The following is a 22,559-nucleotide window of genomic DNA, read 5'->3' on the forward strand; positions in this document are numbered from 1 at the left end:
CTACATTTACTGTATATGTCACCTTTCCTCTAGTCAACTCCAGGTAGCATACATGGTTATCCCACTATTGGACCAATTCCCATATACTGACCCCATATATACATATGCTGCTACTTTTAGGTTTTCTTTCTTATTGTTCCCCCCCCCCCCCCAACTTAACTCTGTCTAACTTAACTCTGCACTGGCTGTAACATCTTCTCTGAGTCAATTTGGATCTCTTGCATCAGTGAAAGCTGAGTGGTAAGTATAGAATCTGCCTTCTATAAACCATGCATCTGAAATGCATAATAGAATGGACCCAGTGCTATTCAACATCTTTATCAATGACTTGGATGACAGAATTGGGGGCATACTTATCAAATTTGCAGATGACACCAAATTAGAAGGAGTAGCAAATACCCCAGAGGACAGGATCAAAATTCAAAATGACCTGAATAGACTAAGAAAATATCCTATTCACAACTTTTGTTTCCAAATACAGTGCAATAATGGAACTCTTATGCTTCCTTATGCTTCCATAAATAGTTAAAGCCTGCTCCCTGGACAGCTTTAAAGGGGATTCATGGAGAAATTCATGGAGGGAAGAGTTACCCGCAGCAACTAGTCATCTTGGCTCTTCATTACTTCCAGTACGAAAGTCAGTGTGCCTCTGTATACCAATTTCTTGCATGATGAGCAAGAGAATGCTATTATGCATATATCCCACTTGGTTTGTAACTGTGCAAACACAATACTGGATCAATCTTTAGGGTGATCTTCTTGAATAGCCCTTGTTACTTTCTTATGACCCAAGGTCTACACTGTAGAAACAATGCAGTTTGATACTACTTTAACTCCATAGCTCCATGCTAGAGAATCCTGGGATTTGTAGTTTTGTGAGGCACCAGAACTCTTTGACAGAGAAGGCTAAAGACTTTGAAAAACTACAAATCTCAGGATTCCACAGGATAGAGTTACAACACTTAAAGTGGTGTCAAACTGTATTATTTCTATAGTGTAAATCCATCCTCAACTAAACACCAACTGAGTCCAGTCTCCGCCCCCCAGCTGAGCAGCAACACAAAGTGGCAAGGAGAGTGAGGCCAAACGCCAACTGAGTCATCTCCACCTCCAGCTGAGTTGGATAACAAAGCGCCACCGGAGGACCAGACAGGCAAGTGGAGGAAGGAAGAAGGCGATCAGCCATTTCTGCCCTCCCCCAACCACAGAGAAAGAAATGAATAAAAAGATGTTGGATGCAATACACAGAAGAATTATACAAAAGAGATGACAAAATGAAAGACACATGGAATAAAGTGCCATATGAAGATGAACCCCAAATTCTAAAAAGGGAGATGGAAACTGTAATAAGAGAAATAGCAAAAAACAAATCAACAGGAATAGATGATATTCCAGTTGAACTGCTGCAATCCACATTGACAGTCAATCTAGTGCTAACCAACATATGTCAACAGATATGGAAAACAAAACGATGGCCAACAGTTTGGAAGCCATCAATATACATTCTCATCCACAGAAAGGGAGACACAAGTGATTGCAGCAACTATAGGACTAACACTTGATGGGTACTGACCAGCTCTCCTTAATAGCTATTCTAATACTGCAATCCTATACATCTCTATTCAAAGATCACTCCCATTGAATACAGTGGGATTTACTCTTACCAAGTAAGTACTTATAGGATTTTGACCTTGAGTGAAGAGAGTAAAATAGGCCACACTTGGAGGAGAGATGGAAAGATCTGGGAGAGTACATGGGTGTGTGTGGAAATGTCCTCTTTTGCTCCCCCTAAAGTATGTATTCAGCACTGGTGTGAATGGTGGTAGCTCAACAACTCATGAAACAAAGGTTCCACTTCCATTGGGGTAAATAGGAGCAGAATGATAATGGAAAGGGCAATTACCCTTTCCTCAGTTATGTTTCCCTGCACCAAATTCTCCAGTAGAGAGAATATACAGTCGTCTCTCCATATTCGTGGGGGTCAGGTGTGAAGGACCCCCACAAATATGGGAAAATCTCAAATAACCCCTCCCTCCATGAGAGGGCCTGTGCAAGTCCCTTCTGGACCCCTGCCATGCCTGGATCACCTGATCCAAGCATGGCAGGGGCCTAGAGGGGACCCGCAGGGTTTTTCTCCCTCCCTGCCATGCCTGGATTGGGTGATCCAAGCATAGCAGGAGTCTGGAAGGGACCCACAGGGGTCTTTCTTCCCCCTGCCATGTCTGGATCGGGAGATCCAAGCATGGCAGGGGTGAGGAGAGGATTCGTGGGGATCTTTCTCCATCCCTGCCATGCCTGGATCACCCGATCCAAGCATCGGAGGGGAGATAGAAGTTGCTACTGGAACTTTCTCCTGAACCCTCCAATGCCAGGACCAACAGTTCCAGGCATGGGAGGGGTCAGGAGAGCCCTCACAAATAACCAAATTTAAGAATTGTAAGTTCACAAATTAGGAAGAATGACTGTACATTAAAAAAAAAAGAGGGAGAGGACAGATTGGCTTAAAACTTTTATCACATGAGACTTGAAAAGTGGAATTAGAACAGGACAGTCATGTCTGTGGCCAAATCTTATCACATGATAATGTGTCTGGCTGGTGGCTGGTCTATAATCCATCTGTTGTTGAAGTGGTCCTTCTCATTGGTGGGCAAAATCTGCCAATGTTTCCCAATCATACTGTTTTTTGCACCGATTATTCAAGTATGATATGTTCCTCCTGAGGCAGTTCTGATATGCAGGCATGGTGCAAGTGGGTGTGATTCTGCTCCTATCCCCCCTCCCCTTCACTATTCCCAAGCAGGCAGATTTTCTTTCCTCCCCCGCCCCCCCATTTCTTTTCTTTATTTTTTTTTAACTCAAGGGATTGCCATGCTCATGCAATTGTGCTAAAAATAAAAATAAATAAATAATACAGACAGACCACTAGCCATGCTGGGAAATGGTCAGGGCAGGGAGACAGGACTATGGAGGCTGATGAAGAAGACAGAGGTGACTATCCTCATCCTAGTATGTTTGTATTTCCTACACCAACATGTTTGTGATGCCTTATGAGCCTGGTGTGATAAACTGATGAGGACTCATAGAGTTAGAAGGTATCTTGAGGGCCATCTACTCTAATCCTCTACCATTACAGGAATTCATAGCTAAAGTTTCCTCAGAGATGGCCATCTTATATTGTACTCTATTTAAAAATCTCTGGTGAGGTTTCTATGGCATGTTTCATCTTATGAGGGAATCTATTCCACTGTCAACTGGCTCTTACCATAGGGAAGTTTAATTAGACTCTCCTTTCTTGTAACTTGAGTTCATTGATTTGGGTTCTACCCTGTGGAGGAACAGAAAACAAGCTTGTTTCCTCTCCCACCTGATAGCCTTTCAGATATTTAAGATGGCTAGCATGTCATCTCTTAGTCCTCTCTTCTCCAGGCTAAAAATACCCAACTCTCTCAATCACTCCTCATAGGGTTTGGCTTCAAGACCCTTGAGCATCTTGATCACCTTCTTCTGAACCTGTTCCACTTCACTGATACCCTTCTTAAATTGATTCCTGGTGAGATCTAGTGTCTGAGGTATTGGTCTCCCTGTACCTTGGTATAGGGTACCATTTTTTTTTTAAAAAAAATGTTTTTGATCTCTGTTGTTCAAGACTTTGTTGTTGATAATGCAACTTAACGTGGAAGCAATAGATGTGTAATATCACAGTAACTGGAGCAAACAGTTAGAAATGAAACCCTTTTGTAGTCCTCATAGGCATGCCAGTTTTGAAACTTCTGCAATTAATAAACAAATTTAAGTATATGCGTTCATACCTTTGGCTCTGCACACTACAATCTTCTGCACACTGTTGTGTCAGTCTGATTAAACTTGAATTTACTTCTGAGAAAATTGGCATAAGATTGGGCAACAATACAAATAGTTTACCCTGTAACATAAGTACAACATATTCTATATGAGCCTATGATTCTTTGGTAGGCTTGGATATCCCATGTTAATCTATAGGATAAAATTCTCAATCCTTGTGAAATAAGCCAAACAGGCACTTCTTCAGACTGTAGCATCAAATTGCTTGCAATCCTCTCTTCTCTGACAGTGGAAGATGGTTTTCTTTTAAAAAATGATTTATAATCAGTACTGCCAATGAGTTCTCTTGTGGGAAGAAAGAATGATAATGGGCCACATTCAAGAGTGGAGATCTGCTTTGCATATTACTGTTTTCTGTTCAGAAAGCACTTACACATAGAAACAATGTGAAATGCATTCACTCATGGACAGATATCGATGTTTCATTGTACCTTCCCTGTGTATGACAACTTGATGTACACACATTTTCCTGAGTGACTGATGTATATGGGGATTTCATGTTACTTCTTGCACAGAAAATATACAATTTATGAATTGACTCTGAGGAAAAACATGTTTTGAAACTGCATGTATCCTTTGGGTTTTGTGTATTTGGGCAATTTTATACTCTTTTTAGCTGGTTGATTTCAATTGTCTTTTAAATTTTTATTGTAAAGTTTTAAAATGGTTTTATTTGTGAGCCAACTTGGGTCACTATCTGGGAAAAAGGCGGCATGGAAATAAAATAAAATAATAAAATAAAATAATAAGCTTCAGCATTATACAATAGTCATTTTATAGTTTATAATCTATGTTGTTGGAATAGATAATTTTAAATCATGGACGGGAATTTCTTTGCTAGTTTTGTGTACCCACATGTACAAGTCTAAGGACATTCCTGTAACAGGAGCTCTCCAGAGTACTGATTACCCTGCCCCTCCCTGACAATGTAACCCAAAACCATGCTGGCCCAACAGGATTTAATGATTTGCAAAGTAACAATGTAAACAAGGAAAATGTCAATGTGGGAAAGCGATAATCTTCTTCCATTTGAAGCTGTCAGCTGTATGAAGAGTGGTGAGGGACATGCAGCAGCTGATTGTTTAAAACAGTTTCTTTAATTGGAACTAAAGAAAATGGAAAGGATTTCAGGATTTTAGGAAGTAATTGAAAATAACTTTTGGTAAAAATACAGTGCAGACAGCATACTTGCACAGTCCTCTGTTTCCTGGGATTTGGGGAAAATGTGTGTCTTTTTATTTCTTCAAGGCAGTTTTTTTCTGCATATGCCTCGATAGGCCTCTTCCCTCAGTCCTGTCCTTTCCGCTGTTTTGGTGCTCAGTTCATTCAAAGGAGGTTCACATACAGAATGGTAATGATGACCCAATCATCTATGGGCAAAGCTCTGTTCTTAACATTCTGACAGACTCTAGTGTAACCAAGAAACCAAATTCAATGTTGGTCTATGCAGATGAAGACATGAAACTGTACTTATAGAAATAATTGAAGGATCAACTAGTGGCAGATGGAGTTACAGCAAGCATGGGACATGCTTAGCCATTGCATGGATGACATAATTTAGTACAGCCTGTCAAACTTTCTGCTATACAAGTATAAAAATACACAAGCATCCATGCTGTTCAAAACAGTATTATAATGAAAGTCAGTGGGCTGCTTCTTATGCTCATTAGTATGGCATTACAGCTGGAGTCTCCCTTATCTGAAATGCTCTGGATCAGCAGTGTTTTGGATTTTGGAGTTTTGGGGATTTTGAAATATTTGCACATACATGATAAGATATCTTGGAATGGGACTCAAGTCTAAATACAAATTTCATTTATGTTTCATGTACACCTTTTACACAAAGCCTGAAGGTAATTTTATACACAATATTTTAAATAATTTTGTGTATGAAATAGTTTGTGTACACTAAACAATCAGAAAGCAAAGGTGTCACTATCTCAGCCACCCATGTGGACAATTTTGGAGTTTGGAGTATTTCAGATTTTTGAATTCTGGATAAGGAAGAATCAAGCTGTATTCATAAGGACTCCCTCCATGCCTATAGTCCGCCATTGACTGATTCCTATTGGTTAGTCCTAACTAGGACAAACTCACTGACACCACTGTTGAATGGTGAGTTAACATGCAAGTAAACTCCACTAACTTGAGTTGGGACTAACAGTAGGAATCAAACCCATGTGATATAGAATGCATGAAATCACTCATATAAATTTGTGTGCATACCATCTCTTTTGTATGATGCCAGTCACTCAGTCAACCTTTATTATGCATACTACAACAATAAACATACATTTATAATAAAACTTCAGGATTGTTATTAAAATTTAAGCCATAATCTTGTTGCCTCCGCCAGAAAATTTGCCATTAGCCTGGTAATATGCAGGTTCTGATCTTCCAATAAGTATTCCACTGATAACCCATCCAAACCGATATTCATTTCCAATAACCTTCTTAACAATTTCCCCCTCGTAATTATATACAATGGACAAAGCAATACAATATGATGGAGAACATCTGGAGCTTGATCACAGTGACATACATGATATGATGTTTTGGGCACATGGTGGGGGCCACATGTTGTTGTCATTATTTACCATCAAGTCTTACAATGACCCTATGAATGGGAGAATACCAAGAGCCCAAGCCATCAACTCCTCTGCTCAAGTCTTGCAAACTCAGGGTTGTGATTTCCTTGACTGAACCGATTCACCTGTGGTGTTCTTGTTTCCTGTCGCCTTGTATCTGTCAGTTAGTCTTAGCAGTGCAAACCTGTTCGTTATAAGGCTTTTAAATTCTATGGGGATGTTCTTCAGGTTGTATTTTGGCACAGAGATGGATTACGTGTGCTCCTTTTTTTTTTTGATATTAGCAGTTCATGGTCTGGTCTTGTTTTTACAGAGAGACTGAGGTTTCATCATCTCTTTTTTGTAGGAATGGGATTGTAGTAAACAAACTGTTGGTCTCACAAAATTGTATAAGCTGCCAAATGTTCTTACAATGTTTGCTTCTGCTCTGTTTCCTACTTTTGCACTGCAATTGCCAAAAGTTGCCAATTGCCAATCTTCATAGTCTTCTGCCAAGCCTTCAAGGGGCCTGTTTTAACAGATGCATGAACTGAATGCTGTACTCTGGCTGGGATGACCATGCATCCAACCTATTCATACCTTTTAGGGCAGTTGTTTCAGGTGTTCTGCTTACTATATCCTTGATAAGTTTTAATTAATAAATCACATTTAGCTGTTACACTTCTCAAGAAAATGTTATTTCAATGACAGTCATATTATTATTCTATTTATACAGATGACTAAGTTGTTACCTAAAATTCAATTGTAGAAATCCACTTTTCAGTTTGCCTTTCATGAAATCCGACACCATCTGAGGCTGTAAATTATCCCTGTTTCATTTACATAATATTGCTCATCCTTGGCCTCTTCTTGACTTTGCTGCTGAATAAGGTAGCAGGGCTCTGTTATGCTTGTCTCCTGCCTTACATATTAGTCAAGGTGAAGAGGGAGACGTGCTACTTGTGTCTGAACTCCAGTGAATCTGGAGGAACCTTTCCAATCTCACTTGCCACTTGTATTGCCAGTTGTAAAAGAAATATATTCACTCCCTGCAATGGATTCATGATTTCTACTGGGGTCTGACTGTTGATGTATTTTGTTGGAGCTTATTATAATGCTAAAAGATTTCCTGTTAATATATCATGGGACCAATAAAATAAAAACACTCCAGCGCATGACCCCCCTGATGTTTCTGTATCTGTCAAACACCAACAATGGATACACCGGGGGGGGGGGGGAGGTTGCACATTGGACAGAAAATATACAGAACTGTTTAAGATGAGACCAGTGGCTTGAATGATAAGCTTAGCTCAGCTGGTTGCAATATAGAGAATGGCAGCTGCTTTGGCAATTTCATGTGGAGTAGCAAAGCAAGCCAACTGTATGATTCTATTATTCTACATTCGATACCAAAGATTATAAAAAGAAGCTGGGGAAGTGGAAGGGCCTAGAGCAGAAGAAGGACTCAAACAACCCTGCAGATGTTGATGGGCTGCAGCTCCCAAGCATTCTTCACCATTTACTCTTCTGGCTAGTGGTGTAATGGTTTGAGTGTTGGACTAGGACTTGCGAAACCAGGGTTCAAATCCCTGCCAAGGACACCCACTGTGTGGCCTTGGAAGAGTCAAAAGTCTCTCAGTCTCAGAGGAAGGCAATGGTAAACCCTTTCTGAATAAATATTGACCAGAAAATCCCACGATAAATTTGTCTTAGGGTCACCCTAATTCAGATACAACTTGAAGGCACACAGTAACATCAAATGAGCTTTTGTGGATATCAGCACATTTCCTCAGATGCAGTGACTGAGTGATGTTCAAGCCTCAGGTTATTAAGCATATTTATACAGTTGTAGGAGTGAGATAGAATGTAACAGGATCCAGAAAGATGCAAATCTTCAAAGTGCTGTGTGAGCTGATACAGTTCTTTCAGATCTTTAAAGTGGTCAGTTAATACAGATGTGTGAAAGCTATCTATCACACTCCCACAACTGTATAAATATGCTTAATAACCTGAGACTTTAATAAAATTCAGTCACTGCATTGAGAACTGAATTTATATCTATAAAACCTTGTGCTAAAATATAAATCAGTTAATCTGAAAGGTGCTGCCTGATCTCCTACCCCCTACACCCACTCTTTTCCTTTTCCTGCTGCAACATATCTACATGGCTCCTTCTCTGAAAACTAGATAAATATTAAGGAGCTGCTTGAACAGAATAGCAGACAAAAAAGTCAGGGGGATGGTTGAAGGGCTTTGCAGTCCATCATGCAGTAGAGCCTTTCAGTGTTAAGAAAGTGAATGGAGTCAATAGGTGTTAGAGGGAATACCCAGGGTGGTTTTAGAATGAACAACATGATGGGTAGAACCTGTGGTAATCTAGATATTTCTGGACTATACTTCCTATCACCCCTTGTAGTGATAGTTGGGGCTGATGGGGGTTAGAATCCAACAACTTTTGGAGAGCCACAACTCCCTCACCCAGGGATATCACTATGGAGGTATGGGTGATGTGGACTACACTGGGTGTCATCTCAGAGAGGGGTGTCGCCCAGTGCACTAGTGAAAAGGGGTGCTTTCTACATTTGATGGCTCTCTGGCTGGGTGGGAAAGCAAATCTCCTTCCTTTCTCATCAAGCCAGTAGCTCTGGTAGCACAGTGATGAAATGCAGGTACTGCAGCCACAAGGTTATGAGTTTGATTCCAGGGCTCCAAGGTTGACTCAGCCTTCCATGCTTTCGTAGAGTGGTAAAATGAGTACCCAGCTTGTTAGGAGCAATTAGCTTACAGATTGTAAACTGCTTAGAGAGTTCTGTGTTTACTGATAAATGGCATAGAAATGTAAATGCTGTTGCTATTGCTAGCTCTACCAGACCTGGAAAAGGTTGTTGAAAAGACGAGAGAGGGGTGTGAAAAAAAGATCTGCATAGGGTGTCAAATATGCTAGGTATACTATTGCCCTCACGCCTACAATAACAGTGAAGCTTCCAGGAAGAAGCGGAAGACAAAAACAAACATCGAGACCACATAGGTATTTAGAAGAATGTACAATAAGTTTCCAGTGAAGACAAGGAGAGAAGGCTACAAAAGGAGAACAAGATCTAAATGCTGAAGGAAAAATAGTACATGGGCAGCTGTATATGAAAATTGGGTGGAGAGAGACATAAGAGGAAGATGCTGGAAAGCTAAAAAGAGGACTGTTAAATGATCATTCTGGGAACATGTAAGAGAATGAACGTCTGGTATAGCCTGTAGAAAGGCTAGAGTGAATTCTAGATACATTAATCATCTGGAAATGACAATGCCTGGCAAGCGTCGAGAGAGGAGGGGAGAAAATATGAACGTGAATCAAAGTTTTCCACATTTCTGAGTTGGAAGGGAAGAACAAACTGTAACTGTATCAAGAACTAGATAAAGTGATGTTGAAGAAGCCTGAGGGAAGAGAGAGAAAAAGCCAGAAGCTCAGCACTGGCGGAGTTAAGTTTGAGAAATGGGATTCTAGTTGTCAAAACAGAGGTGGACAGATTGGCTTTCTGATCCTAAACATTTGTACTGATGTATCTGTCTGTGATGCCAAGAAAGTGTCCTGCTCTGTGGCATTCTACTGATTCAATATAAACCATTCAAAACATTTATTTGCAAAGACAGCCAAGTCTTAGGTCTGGGCCTGTCCTGCCGTAAGTACACATTAAAAAACAAGCTTAAATCCTGTGGTTTGGCTCCACTAGTTTGGCAAAAAGACAAAAGTTATTTTTCTGATAAAACAATCAGCTACCAACATCTGATGGACCTTTCAGGGGTGTGCCTGCTCCACCATTTTTGGGCCAACCTTTCCCTGCTCAGTCCATGAACCACTATTGCAATCAATCACTTTTCTTCCTTGAGTCAACACTGTGATGGGATGACAAAAGCTAATAGAATCCTAGGCTGCCTCAACCAAATCAAGAGAAATAATAGTGTTGCTCTGTTCACAGGGTGACCAGACATCCTCCTTTTCCAGGACATGGCCTACATTTCAATCCTCTGATCAGGAGGAATTCCAAAATATCCTCAATTTTCAGTATGATTAAGGCCTCAAGTAGACAGGGCAAAAGAAGTGGCCAGAGGTTGCTCTCGCAGTGACAGATGCTGTAGTCCTGAGGGCAGCCACTGCCGTGGTCCCAAATGGGTGGGTTTGGCCTGTATTAGGCAGCCCCAGCACAGCCCTGGCATAGCTTCCACGCAGTAACATCATGTTTACTGTTCATCTTTAATTCATCTACTTGGCAGTCTGCCCTCACTGTAGATAGGGGGATAGGATGGATCCTTCTAAAGTTCTTCTTTCCTTGGAGCAGAAATAGACAAAACCTGCCCTGCAGAGCTCAGAGTGCATTTGTTTCTTAGGGGAGGGTGGTGACAGAAGGACAGCAAATGTGTTTGGCAAAGGGCTGCTTTGAGGACACAATGCAGATGTTGAAAGGGTGTTTTCCCTTTCAGCAATGGATGAATGAAATGAATGATTTAAATGTGGCTTTAGTCAAGGGTTTGTTGCTAGTAAAGTACAATTTTAAGCATTTGTCTTGCTTTGAGTTCTATAAGTATATCGCAAGCCAACAAGGCATCCTAACAAAAAACAGCTGACTTCATAATAAAATACAGAATTTGTCATATAGCTCTAAATAAGCCATACAACATGAATTTACATTTATACTAGTGATTTTAGCTTTTATTTTGTAATGTCCTACATTTTTCTTGAATGTCTTACATTTTGCTGTGCCTTGTCTTCCTTTGTGGTTATGACATCTGCTCACCTTGTCCTGCTTTGCTCAGACTTCATTGACAGTTCTGTGTCTATTTCTGGGCACCACCTTTTACCAAGGATACTGATAAGCTAGAACATAACTAGAAAAGGGCAATTAAGACAGTAAAGAATCTGGAAACAAAACCTTATGAGGGACAGTTGAGGGAGCTGGGTATGCTTAGCCTAGAAAGAAGAAGGTTGGGAGGAGATGGTATAGCTGTTTTCAAATATTTGGAAGGCTGTTGTGTAGCTGGAATGAGCTTATTTTCTGCTCCTCCAGAGAGTGGAATGAAAACCAGTGAATTCAGGTTACAGGAAAAAGGATTTCAACTAAACATTAAGTTTACAGTGGGGCAGACTATTTCAGAAGGGGAGGCAAGAATCTGATTTGCTATTATAAACTGGTTCCATCTTTTCCCCAGTATGGGGAGTCAAGGCAATTAACAGAATATTAAAACCAGAACAGATTAAAAAAAACAGACAAAAATAATAAATTTGCTGACATAGGAATGTTTTTGCTTGCCAGTGGGAATACAGCAAGAAGGGAGCCATCCTGGCCTCCCAGAGTCTGCGAGCAACCACCCAGAAAGCCCTCTAGCTAGGACCCACTAAACATTTCAGGGAAGTGGGATTGAGAGAAGGGATTCCCAGCAAAATATTAGAGGTTAGACTGGTCAGTATAGGAAAAACAGTCCTTGAGCAATCCTATACCTGAGATGTCTGAAGCTTTATAGGTCATAATCAGCACTTTGAAATGTGCCCAGAAAGAGACTGGCAGCCAGTAGTGCTGTTGCAGCAAGGGAGTTGTGTGCTTCCTGTTGCCAGACCTTTGTTGGAGGCAACGATGGTCATCTGCTGTGAATGCTTCAGATGTGGTTTTTCTAAATCACTGGAGATGCACTTGGGGTTGGGGGACTCTTTGTGTTACATCTTAATTCTACAATTCTATGAGTCTGTGATTCTGCAACTGTTTTCTAGCCAATGCATAGTAAATCTTTATCAATCCAATAATAATAATAAAAAAAAAAATTAGAAAATGCTACCAAAATCCCAAGCAGATAATTCAGTCTCAGAACACCAACACAAGGATGGGGATGGGAGTACTTTTATTGTTATCTGCTTTCGATTCAATGTTGGTTTATGAACGAGAGACCTCCAGTTCCTCCTATCCTCAACAGACCTGCTCAGATCTTGTAGACTCAGGGTCATGTGTTTATAGATTGAGTCTATCTCTCTGGAATGTGGTCTTCCTCTTTTCCTGTTGCCTTCTACTTTACTAAGCATTAATTTCTTTTCTAGTGAGTCATGTTTTTTTCATGATATGTCCAGACAGCCTCAGTTTAGTCATCTTGGCTTCCAGGGAGAGTTCAGGTCTGATTTGCTCTAGGTCTCATGCATTTGCAGACCTGTTCTCCAGGACCACATCTGAAATGAGTTGATTCTCTTCCTATCCATTTTCTTCACTGTCCAGCTTTCACAACTGTACATAGAAATGGGAAATACAATGGCATGGACAATACTGACTGTAGCATTCAATGGTACAGTGCACCCTTGCTTTATGCGGGAGATCCATTCCAGACTCCCCAGCGTAAAGCAAATTCCACATATGCTTGAGCCCCATTTAAATGAATGGGGCTTGTGCACGCGGTGGCGTTGCGGCGCGTGCGCTATGGGCACATGCCCCATTAGTCCCTATGGGACGCACCCCCCCTTCCTCCCCGTGCAGCTTTCAGTGTGTGCTGAAAGCCGCGGAATGCATGCCCTCATATGACGCAGGTGCACTGTATATCTTTATACTTCAGGATCTTGTCTTCATAGCTGCCCTTCCTAGTTGTTTTCTGATTTCTTGACTTCAGTCTCCATTCTGATGAATAAATGAACCTGCACATGACTTCTCTGTATTCTGTCCTAACAAGTAGCCCCTTGTCCTGAGCATAAGTTGCACGTCAGGGCAATCAAACGTTGTGGCACACCTATTTCTTTAGGAATGAGCCATAATTTTTCATGATCTATACAATGAAAGATTTTGTGATAATCTATAAAGCATAGGCTGATTTCCTTTTGAAATTCTTTGATGCACTTTATTATCCAATGTATGTTTACAGTATGATCCCTTGTACTTCTTCCTTTCCTGAATACTATAATTAATAAAGTGTTAAATAGTACAAATTGGATAAGAATAAACAAAGACATTTGACAATTTTTACCCGACATAGATCATTGTTATGTGCAAGTCAAAGTAATCAATAATGCCACAGAAGATACTGAAATCTAGAGTCTTTCCCAAAAATATGATATCAAAGATCAATGATTTCTCCTGTATTCAGCGCACGCATTATCACATCCGCCCACCGCTCTGACCATATCTCTCCTGTGTTGGCATCCCTTCACTGGCACCCCCTCCCTTTCCGTATTCAGTACAAGCTCCTGCTGTTGACGTTTAAAGCCCTCCATGGGCTGGCCCCTCCTTACTTATCAGACCTTCTTTCTCCTCACCTTCCCACCAGGGCCCTCCGTTCTGGTAGTCAAGGTCTGCTGTCCCAGCCCAGGATTTCCTCTGCCCCATCTCAGATTCACCCCTTTTCACTCGCTGCCCCTCACTCCTGGAATCTTCTTCCCCCGCGAGCAAGAGCCATCACTTCTTTAACCAGCTTCAAAACAGAGTTGAAGACCATCCTGTTCAGAGAAGCGTTCCCAGGCATTGCATAATTGTCGCTTGCTATTTGATGTTCTTTTGGTACCTGTTTTATCGAACCATTTCCTGTATTGCTATGAACTTTATATGTATTAGCCTACTAGCCCCACCACCTTTCCCCTCTCCTTTTATGTCATGCCTTTTTAGATTGTAAGCCTGAGGGCAGGGAACCGTGCAATTAAAAAGATTGTATGTACAGCGCTGTGTACATTTACAGCGCTTTATAAATTAAGGTTAATAATAATAATAATAATAATAATAATAATAATAATATTTGTGAACTTCTAGGTATAATCATTGCTGAGAAAGCACAATACCATTTGGGGTGGGAGGGGAAGGCAGAGAGCCTTCAATAATGTCCACGATTCACTACCCTATTGTCTTCCCCCTCCAGTCTTTTTTTTTTTCTTTTAAAAGGTACTTAATGAGTCCATCCCCTCTGCCACCTGTAATGCTTGCTATGGCCTCATGGTTCAACCAGAGAACTGTCTGGATTTTCACTACCTTCTTTGGCCTCATTGATACTGTATGGGTTAATTCTGAAGTACATCTCATCATGACAGCCCCCCACCATGTTATACCTCTAGGGAGAATCCATTCTTGCACATAAAGGGTTGGATATTTCTTGCTTTCCTACTATTTCTACTATTTTGTATTATGGGAAAAGGATATTTCTTGCTTTCCTACTATTTCCACTATTTTGTATTATGGGAAAAGGAGACACTCTTCCCATTGACCCCCCACCCCATCACAAGACATAGTCATTCAAAACCAACTGCCTCTCCAAGCAAACTGCATATGAGACATGACTGCAAGTCTATGTATTGTTATGTGTGTGTGCGCCTTCAAGTCACCTGGAGACTTGTGGTGACCCCATGAATTTCATAGGATTTTTTTTTTAAGGCAAGGAATACTCAGCATTGGTTTTGCCAGTTCCATCCTCTGAAATGTAGCCTGTCACACCTGGTATAGTACTAGCCAGGGATGATCTTGTTTAGCTTCCTAGATCAGACAGCATCTAGTGCCTTTAGGGTATTTAGACATGTACCAGGGATGGGGCAGCTGAAAGATCCACGAGATTTTATTGAGTCTCACAGACTAACAAGAAGAATAAACTTTCCTGAATTCTACCCTACTTTTTTAGAGGTAGGTGGGCTGCAGTCCTTGAAAGCTTATGCCAAATAAAACATGTTTGTCTTTATGAATCCATGAGACTCTTTGCTGTTTTTAGTGCAATATGCTAGCACAGTTAATGCCCTGGAAGTTTTGATGTGGGAGTAAGCCTTCGAGTTACCATAAATCAGAAGTGACTTGAAGGCACACAACAACAACAAACAACAAGCTCCATTGAAATCAGGACTGCTTACTTTTGACTGTAGTGGTTCTTCTGCATTTAGAAAAAAAAAACACCCACTTTGCTGGGCTCTTTTGAACTCTGCCATCTTGCGGAATCTTCTTCTGATTCTCCAGGGTTTCAGCCAGAGAATTCTCCTCTGGTGCCTTTCCCAAAACTCTAACCACCACCACAACTACTACCACCACCACCCATTCCATAGGATTTTGCCATAGCAGGTAAAATGGATCACAGCACTATAAGTGTATAGTGTGAATGGGCCCCAGGACTGTCACCAAACTGTATGTGCACAGTTTGTGTTAGGTTTCTTTATGAAAAAAGCTAGTATGTGCCACCTGAAGTGAAAGGCTCAACTGCCCTTCTCCCATTTGCACCACACCAGATGAACCTGTCAGGATGATGTGCTCCATTTCTCTGGGATTAATTATAGTGTCGGCCTGCATATTTGGAAGGGTTGCAGAGGGAGGGGACATCTTAAGCTACTGGACTGCTTGTCGCTTGACCCTGCCCCCTCTCCTTTCACCAGGAAAGGGAATTTGTCATTAGATCTTCTTAGAATATCAGTTACATGCCAGTGCCTCAGAGGTGGGGTTGGGGGTGTCTTGTGGGGAGAGGGATGGGGGGATGGATGTCTTTTTTTGGCCAATCAAGAACCCACAGAGTAGAACCTCATTAGCCAGGGTAATACTGCAAGTGCCACTTAATGAATAACCTGCCTGCCATTAAAGTGTCAGGAAGCAGACGCTGTGAGGCAGGTGCTGTGGAGCAGATTGCGTTACATTTTTGCAGTTTATTAATACGGTCTCCTGATGTAATGTTGGAGAAAAAGCTTCCATAACTCTAGCTGTTCCTGACAACAGATGGGGACTGAGTGATGAGAACACAGTGGATCTCTTTTCATTTTCCCTGTCTCCGGGGAGTATTCAGTAGCATAATATGAACTGTACAGTTGCTGCAAGCATTTGCAATCTGGAGAATGCTATGTGGCCCTGTAATCAAGAGTGCAATCAAACCAGGACTCTTCCAATGCAATTCCTGTTCGTTCCAATGAAGCTGGGAAGGAAGCAACGCTTAGAGGATTCTGCGCCTCAAAGGGTCAAGAAGTGGGTCAATCCCTTCCCCTGACACAGCTTTCCCTGGATGCCAGCCCAACCCCTGTTAAAAAGTGGCTGTAACCTAAGAGCCATCTGTCCTTACACTTTCTCTATATCCATAGCCATCAGGTAGAACTTCTGCTCTCATTTTGACAAAGTTTGACTGATGGAAAGCTGCTGTGGCAGGTGGGGAAATAAGTCACCAGGGATGGGGAAGGGAAGACAGGGCAGCCCTTACCATTTGGCAGAGTGAGACAGCTGACTCAGGCAAAGGATTCTAGAGAGCAGAAAAGGCAAAATATTGTTAGGTATTTAGTCTATTATGATTGTATTTTTACAGCTAAAGCAAGAGCCCGAGTGTTCGAATAGGACTGCAGTAGAACAGGGTTTGCATCCCTGCTCAGCCATGGTGGCCTACTGGGTCGCCTTGGGCAAGTCAGCCTTAGAGGAAGGCAGTACCAGCCCTCCTCTGAATAATATAAATCTTGCCAATAAAACCCCACAGAAGGGTCAGTTTCAACTCAATATAAGTCACTCTCAGCTTGAAGACATGTAATGACAAAAACAGCCAGGGAGGGACTTTCTACCTCTTATGCTAAAAGAACTTGCCTGGTATTGAATACTGTGCTCCTTCAGCTGGGTGAGGGATGAACACCATTTGCTGTTTTGCCTTAGACAGCATAATATCTCAAGCCAACATTGGTGGCATACCACAAGTACAGTTCTGTTTGTGGTGATAAATTCTGAACTCTGGCTCTTAACAGCCTGGAGAATCCCAGTCAGCCCACCTTCATTTATTAGACATTATTAAATATAAAACACATACAAACAAGTACAGAAGTATGACATACAAGGCCTTGGATTCTGCATCCACTCATTCATCCATCCCTGAAAAAAAGAGGGAAAGACCGAAGGAGTCCAAATCTGCTAAAGGAAAAAAATAAAATGTCTAGAATCAGAAAAGAGCAGTAAGTTAAAATACAAATCAGCATTTATCTTGAAAGAGAATGTATTTAAACCATATCTATTTTTTATGAAGATTGTCAAATGTTTGCCCTCAGTTTCAGCATAATGAAAAGACCTTCCAAGAGTATAGACTGCAGGTCTGTAATTTAAAAAATGTTAACCCAACAACTGAATGAGAATTCCAGTTATAAGAATATTCCACTCATAAGCAGTTTGATCAGGATCAATAATTGCAAACCAGTACTTGTGTGTTACAAGAATGCAAGTAAGGGACAGCTTCTCAAAAAACCAAAATTTTGCATTTCTGTGGAGGAAAACTCAAACATAGAGGCCATTCACACTACATTATACATCAGATCACAAATCGGTTTATAAGTGGATAATTCCCACTGGTGCCGTTTTTTGCACACCTGAATTGAGGTGGATCCAGGGCAAATCCCCCTTATCAGGGTTTTTCCGAAAGCGGGTTTTCTTCCATTTCTTTTTGGAAAACCCATTTTTTCTGTAGTGCTGAGAAATGTGAACTTGTTCCTGATCTTGCTCAGCTCAGTTAAAGAGGGAGGGATAAAGGTCAGAGGGTAGGCAGTTGGGTGGAACTTGTCTCCCCTCTCGCCCCAGTTGCTTGGCAAGCACCATTTTTCGCAAGCACTGGGAGCCAGTTTAAATTCCCGCTCCTGAACTGTTGTCCGTGTAATTCCTTTTACTCCTGCAACAGGGGGACATTGCTAAACCCGTTGAATTTTTTTTATTTTAAAGTTTGTGATAGAATGTACAAATTTTTAGCACTACCCTTTTCCCCCCTTTCGCTTTCTCCCACTACTGCAGCCAAACGTTCATATATGCACTTTTTGCTCGGTTGTTGCTAGGGCTGGCATTTGGGGTTTGAATTGTTTATTTTAAAAAATAGATTATGCAAACATTTGGTATAGGATGGGCATTTGGGTAACATGTATTTACTAATCTTTTCACTGACAGAATATGTAATGTCTGGGATTTGTGTGTTGACTCTTGCAGGGTGTCATTCCCCATTCCATCCTCAGACAGTACTTTCCATATAGCTGCAATATTACTAGATGCCGCTAATTTGTGGGGCCATTGGTGCTTTGTGTTCCCAAATGGACCGGATGTGCATATTCTGACGATATATTTAAAAAACCTCAGAAATGATTGAATGTGATTGATAAGGTGGCTCCGTTAAAGCACCCATGCAATTAATGAAAAAATGGCTGCAGCGGATACTAGCGACAGGCCACCATTGATGACAGTGGATGCGCGTCATTTGATTGACAGAACAAAATAACCCCACGGGAATGTTCAAAAGCAATCAATAAGGAGGCTCCATCTTAAATTGATACTTTGTAAGTGTGAACATCCACTGGGTTAAATTGCACCGGGAGCATTTGATCAGGGTAAAGATAGTGGGAACTTCCATTCCGGACACATTCGATCTTGGAGGATCAGGTTTGCCTGATTCTACCCAGGGAAAAAGTGCAAGTGTGAAAGGAGCCTGAGTTCATTGCAGCTAGGGAATAATAATGTTGAAAGATGGATGGGCAGAATTTATTTTGTAATCCAATGGGTTTAGTGCTGAAATTGATCCTGGTTGATTCTGAACTAGTTGTGGAATCCAGATCTTATATTCATATCTTTGTGCAGACTGGAAGAACAGTTATATCCTACAGATGAATCGTATTTGTATTGTTTGTTCAAAAAAAATTTTTTTTTGGTAACATTGGTCAGACATTTAGGCCATGAGCTTTGCTGATAACTGAATTGTTGAATGGCCTTGTAGTGGTGCCTGAGACTATTGCATTGCTTTTGGTTCTCTACTGTGTCTCAAATACACACACAGACACACACAACACATATATGTCCTGGAGCTCACATCTGGTACTTTTCTGAGGGAAACACAAAGGTTCAGGTTGTAAAAAAGGTGACTCTGGAATTCTTTTATCACCTTGGCAAAAAATGGTCTCTAGAAGATGAGCCCAATTGTTAGTTACACCTTGGCTATGCTCGGTCTTTTGAGTCTGAATTGGAATCTCCATATATTCAACCCTGTTAGTGTTGCTGACCTACAATTGCCATTTTGGTGGGGTGGGGGGGAAGGGGAAGGGAAAGAACCAGCTCTTCTTTAAAACTAATATGGCATTTGCAGAGACAGCTAGCATGGTGCAGGGTTTGAGTGTTAGACCATGACCCTGCAGACCAAGTTCGATTCCTATCTTGGCCATGAAACCCACTGAGTGACCTTGGGTAAGTCACATGCTCACAGCCTCAGGGAAAGGAAATGGCAAACCTCATCTGAACAAACCTTGCCAAGAAAACTCTATGATAGGTTCACCTTGAGGTTGCCATAACGGAAATGACTTGAAGGCATGCAACAGCAACAATAAATGGGCACAGAACATGTTCCCCTCCATGTTGGGAGTAGCAGTACCTACTGCATTTTGCCAGTGCAGACAAGGGAGAATTTTGTTTCAGTTTACTTTTGAAGAACTAAACAAAATTTGCAAATTTCTCCATATTCAGGTTGGGCAGGGGAAAATCTAAGACCTAAAAGCTTTGATAGCAGAAAGAAGTAAAATGGGGAAACCCCCCCACCCACCCTTCTCATCCTCAATTTCCATGTTCTTAAAAATTACATCCCAGTAGGTAGCCTTCCTGATCTTAAATGCCTTCTGCGGCTGCATTTTCTCAAAAATAAGTGTAATTGGAGTGCTCAAAAATGTAATATGCCCCCAATAGAAACATTTTCTCACTGACAGATATTTGGATCATGTACAACTACACATTTGCTGCTCTGTAGATTAATCATGTGGAAAAAACCCAACATATACACACTGTGAGAATGATTATAATAAAAGACGTTTATTTGCATTAAGAAGGACTGAAAGAGAACACAAAGCACCTGAACACTGTGATAGTAGTTTTATTTTGGTGATGAAGTGATAAGGCAGCCATTAGGAGGCTCGTTCTTCTGTTTCAGATTGGAGTTTTTATGTACAAGCAGCAGTGACAATTCATGTGGAAGAGAGGTAGTTGAAATATATGTGGCTACCACTACTGTATGTCCCAGTTTTCATCTGTGAAATGTTGGAGAGCATGCATGGTGTACTTAACAATAATGTAGCTCTCAGTGTTTAATCTTCAGCTTCTTTAGGAAGCATTGCAACTCTTCTTCTGCAAGATGCAACTCTTGTTACTCACTTTGTTGTATTTGTCAGGATGTGTGTGTCTGTGACAATATGGGTTTTCTTCATGATCAGTTGTGTAAAACCTCAAATTATTTCCATTCTGCACATGAATAAATTTGAGAATTTGGATGATTTTTTAAAAAATGAACCAAAACACAATTCTTGTGGAACCTGCCTATGTGTTAAGCTCATCAGTTAAGCCCTTTCTTCAAGAAGCACAAAAATGTATGTACAAAGGAGAGTAGGGCCTTTTCTGTGATGTCACCTTGACTTAGGAAGTTAACACTCCAAGAAATTAAAGTGGTGCTAAAATAAAAAATATTTTTGGTGCCAGTACCAGGTCAAGATAAATAAAATATTGGCCCAAATATTTTAATCACTTGCAGCGTTTCTGTCACTGTATAGTATTAAAAAATTTTGCTTCTAATTTTAATTGTAATTATAGCTGTTTATTTTATTGTATGCCATTTTAATTTATAATTTTAATGCTTTCTTAACACCATGAAATCTATTTTGAATTAATGGAAGATGAGACATTTTTGAAACACATGTTGATTGAATTTTTGTACCAACCAAAGCTCTCTTTCTGGGTAGAGCACAATGAAACAGTGACTACTTTTAAAAACAGCTAGAGCATAATGCCAGTGTTCAACTAATCTACATTAGTGGGTCAAAAAAGCATTGACAGCCCTTGAAAAGTAAAGGGTGAAAAGCATGGGAGAATAAAAAAGTTTTTATATCATGCCAAAGAGGCCAGAATGTAGGAATTGGATGAGCCTCTTTGCGGAGGGCATTACACAGTTAGGGTGCCACCACTGAAAAGATCTCTTTCAGCTAGTGGCCCTCCAGCTTGTGCATTTGAGGTGGTGCAGCCCCTGGACAAAATTCTCCCAGTTGTCTTCTGAACTGCAGTCTTTGTTTGTGGACTGGTGTGGCAGAAGGGGCTTAATTTCTGGTCTGCAAAATTATTGGCAAAGTCATCCTGTTCTATCCCTGGGAGGAAAAGAGTGATCACTAAGAGAAAGCCTTCCAGTTCATTTTTCTGAAATAGATTTTGGGATCAAACCCAACATTGCAGCCCCAAGCTGAGTGGGATAAACTGAGAATGCCTTACAAAATGAGGTTCCCAGGCTGTGTGCAGAAGATTTACCACTCTTTTAATTCAACCTGAATGAAAATGCTGTGAGCCAAGTTGCTTAGGAGACTTGTTTCTGGATGGTCATTTGATCCCTTTAACTGTGCATAGACATTTAGACTGAGATTGTGCTTGTTGGAAAGAATGGAAGGCTTTATAAATGAGATTCCCCCGCCAGATATGAAATGGGCAGCTGTGTGGGATGCAGACATCTTCTGGTAATTTAGTGAGTGGAACCTGATGAAACACAAAATCTCCCTGCCCCATAATTGCTTTCCATACACCAAATGTGGATTCGGGGGGAGGGGGGGGTCTGATAGGGGGTAAATCAACACATTGGAGAGGTTGTGTAAGTCCTTCCCTTGGTTGCTTGTTGTCCCTGCAAATTCCACTCCAGCCTGCTGTTTTCAACCCTCCTAAGAACTCTTCCACCAATCAGCCCTCATTTAAGATGGCCCACATGCCTATGGGAGAAGAGACCAGGATTCTCAGAGGCCTACAGCTCACACAGAGTGGCTGAAGACTGCAACATGTGCTTCACTCTGATGGAGATGTTTAACCTGCCACAATGTTTGATACAGAGTCAGCTCTTGAAGACAATCTGGAAATGTAGATGAGCACATAACACAGCACCTAGATTGAGTACTGGGTCTAACAATTAGGAAGTCCCCTTGAAATCCATGAGTTGAACCCAATCTAAGTCCCTCTCTGCCCTGGTCATCTGATACCTGAAGGAACACCTGCCCTCTCATCAACTTGTCTTGAATAATGTGGGTATCATGTGGGATAATGAGTATCTTGATGCCTTTGTTTGAGGGGAAACAGATGACAACTGGAGAGAGGTTGTTTTCACTTCCAGTACCCAACTTTTGCAAATCTCTCCCTAGGAGGGCTCATCTGACATCTTCCTTGC

The sequence above is a fragment of the Sceloporus occidentalis genome, unplaced genomic scaffold (assembly GCF_023333645.1).
Source record: "Sceloporus occidentalis isolate IW3139 unplaced genomic scaffold, rSceOcc1.0.p SCAF_1, whole genome shotgun sequence".
NCBI lineage: Eukaryota > Metazoa > Chordata > Lepidosauria > Squamata > Phrynosomatidae > Sceloporus > Sceloporus occidentalis.